Source organism: Chrysochloris asiatica, unplaced genomic scaffold, assembly GCF_000296735.1.
Source record: "Chrysochloris asiatica unplaced genomic scaffold, ChrAsi1.0 scaffold00036, whole genome shotgun sequence".
Taxonomy (NCBI): Eukaryota; Metazoa; Chordata; class Mammalia; order Afrosoricida; family Chrysochloridae; genus Chrysochloris; species Chrysochloris asiatica.
Window position 1 is genome coordinate 17,819,237 of NW_006408554.1, and position 3,480 is coordinate 17,822,716.

The window sequence follows — 3,480 nt, forward strand, 5'->3', positions numbered from 1 at the left end:
TGGGAGGGATGGGTACTGCTGAGAATTACTGAAGTTTATGGGGGAATAGCAGAAGCCTGGGGTTAGGCTAAAGCAACCTCAATGCATGCTGATGAGTAAAATCTGCCAAGTCTACATTATCCAGTACTGGGTTTCAGTCCAGTGCCAAACTACCAAATGAGCAGTTACACCTCTATGGTTACCAATTGATCTCTCCACAAGATCCCATAGAAAGAAGAAAACAATCTAGTCCCCACAAGCAGTCCCCTACTATAGCAACATCATTAAACCCTACCAATCCAGGAGATCGAATATAATCAAGAAACAATGGGAGAAAAGAACTCTAAGCTGCCCTGAAGGCACTGGTGAAAACCAAGACTCCATATATTCATAAAATGAATGCCAGCCAAGATGTTTCAACAAACAGATGCCATGCTAAAAGTGCTCATCCAACCTATGCCAAGAAATTTGGAAGAGAGCTACTTGGTTGCATAACTGGAAGAGATCCGTATTTGTGCTCATTCCAAAGAAAGGTGATCCAACAGAGTGTGGAAATTATCAAACAATATTATTAATATCACATGCCATAAATCTACAATGAACTAAATGAAATCCAAGCTAGATTCAAAAAATGCTATGGAATGAGGGATATCATTGCTGAAGTCAAATGAATGATGACTAAAAGCAAAGAATACCAGAATGATATTTATGTATATTTTATTGACTACACAAAGGCATATGACTATATGGATTATAACAAATTATATCTAACTTTGTTAAAAACAGAAATTCCAGAATTCTTAATTATGTGAAAGTTGTACACAGAACAACAGACAAATGTTTGAACAGAACAAAGGAATACTACATGGTTTAAGATCTGAAAAGATGTGTGTCAAGCTTATATCCTCTCACCATACTGATTTAGTCTGTATGCTGAGCAGTCAGAGAAGTTGGACTATATGAAGAAGAAGATGACATAAGGTTGGAGGAAAACTCCCTAACAACCTGTGACATACAAAGGATACAACCTTGCTTGCAGAAAGTGAAGAGGATTTGAAGTCCTTAGTGATGAAGACAAAAGACTATCCTTCAGATTTATACCTCAACATAAAGAAATTAAAATTCACACAACAATAAATAATATCATGATAAATGGAAAAAGGCTGACGTTGACAAGAATTTCCTTTTACTTGGATCCACAATCAATGCCTATGGAAGCAGCAATAAAGAAATCAAATGGCATATTACATTGGAAAAATCTGCTTCAGAAGACCTCTTTATGTATTAAAACACAAAAACGTCACTTTGAGGACTAAAGTGCCCCTGACCTAAGCCATGGTCTTTTCAATTACCTCAAGTCCATGTTGGACAATAAAAAAAGAAAATCAAATAATGTATGCCTTGGAATTATGATGTTTGCAAAGAATATTGATATTGCAAAGAATATTTGGTAGCAAGAGCTACCAAAAGAATGAACAAATATGTCTTAGAAGAAGTACAGCCAGAATGATCCTTACAAACAAGATGGCAAGACTTCATATCACTTACTGTGAACATGTTATCAGAAGGGACAGTCCCTGGAGAAGGATATCATGCTTGGTAAAGTAGAGAATTAATGAGAAAGAGTAAAGTAGAGCCCCACGTGTGCAAGTTGCTGTGATGGGAATAAAAGGGAAAAAGAAATTCCTGGGAAATGGCACAAAGCCCTCAAAGGGAAAACCCCGATTTCATAAAAGCGGTGGTTCTGGTTCTTCAAAGACGTTCCCAAGGTAACTTGTTAAGGATGGTGGACATAAATCGTATCTATGAACTTTGAGGAAAGTGCCACAAAACCTAGGAAGAACACTGTGAAACAGTTCAAGAGTAAGCATCAAGGAGACAAAGCAGCAAAGGGCAAGTTCCCGCAGCCCAATCAATTCAACAAGAGAAGAAAGTTCCAGCCAGACAGCAAAAGTGATGAATCATCAGAATCTGCCACCAAGAAACCCAAATGGGACGATTTCAAAAAGAAGAAGAAAGAACTGAAGCAGAGCCGGCAGCTCAGTGACAAAACCAACTGGGCAAAGCACTGGGAGCTGTTGAGAAGAAAAGACTGTGACAAAGAAAAGAGAGTAAAGTTAATGAGTGACCTGCAGAAGTTGATTCGAAGGAAAATCAAGACGGTTGCCTTTGCCCATGACTCCACGCGTGTGATCCAGTGCGACCTTCAGCACCAGAGCAAGGAGCAAGGTCTTCAAAGAACTGCGAGATAATTTGGTTGAACTGAGTAAAGCCAAATATTTCAGAAATGTTGTTAAGCAGCTCCGCATGTATGGGAGCAAACCACAGATTGAGGAGATCCTCTGCAGTTTCCGAGGCCACGTCAGGAAGCTGTTGTGGCACGCAGAGGCCTCGGCCATCGTGGAGTATGCCTACAATGACAGGGCTGTCCTGAAGCAGCGGAACCTGCTATCCGAGGAGCTCTAGGAGAACGAACGCCTTCCAGCTCTACAAGTCAGCAGACCACCCCACCCTGGACAGAGTCCTGGAGGCACAGTCCACAAAACTGGAGCTCATAATGGACAAAACGCAATAGATTCTAACGCTCACAGCCCAAAAGGAAGCTGTGATCAAGCACTCATTGGTACACGTGTTCGTGGACTTCTTTACCTACGTACCCCAAAACTGAGATTGGAAATAATCGAAGCCATCTCAGAAGCGGTGGTGTACCTGGCCCACACGCACGACAGCGTACACGTGGCCATGCACTGTCTTTGGCACGGCACCCCCAAGGATAGGAAAGTTATTGTTAACACGATGAAAACTTATGTTGAAAAAGTGGCTAATGGCCAATACTCCCACCTGGTGTTACTGGCAGCCTTTGATTGTATCGATGACATGAAGCTCATGAAGCAGATCATCGTCTCGGAACTTATCAGCTCCCTGACTAACATAGTAAATGACAAGTATGGAAGGAAGGTCCTGCTGTACTTACTGAGCCCTAGAGATCCTGCACACACGGTCCGAGAGATCAGAGGTTCTGCAGAGAGGTAATGGGAATGCACACAGTAAGAAAGAGTCCCAGACCTGGCGGCGGGAGCTCCTGGAGGCCATCTCCCTGACTCTGTTAAGCCACTTGCAGGGACACACCCAGGAGATGGTGCTGGACAAGTCCGCGTGTGTGCTGGTGCCAGCCTCCTCCAAAGCGCTGATCAGGAAATGGCGCACAGAGTGAGAGCCGGACTCCAGAGCCTGGTTCCACACTGGAGAAGACCAAGCACAGGAGCAAGGGAGTGGAGGCACTCCTGAAAAAGCTGACGGCGTAGCCACTGCAGAGTCAGTGAAGACCAGGATACTTCGCGCTCTGCTCGGCCTTCAAGGACCAGGTGCTCTAGTCATGTGTCTTTTCTCCGTTCGAAAATTTATTTATAAAGGGCTTTCTATAAAAAAAATTTTAAAAAAAAGTAAAGTAGAGAATTAGTGAAAAATGTGTGATAGATTGACACAATGACTGCAACTATG

At 42.6% G+C, this 3,480-nt stretch overlaps 1 pseudogene; it reads left to right on the top strand.

Annotated features, from left to right (window-relative positions):
* Nucleotides 1-1,638: 1,638 nt before the first annotated feature.
* On the top strand, nucleotides 1,639-3,193 carry LOC102838803 (annotated as a pseudogene).
* The last annotated feature ends 287 nt before the right edge of the window (nucleotides 3,194-3,480 follow it).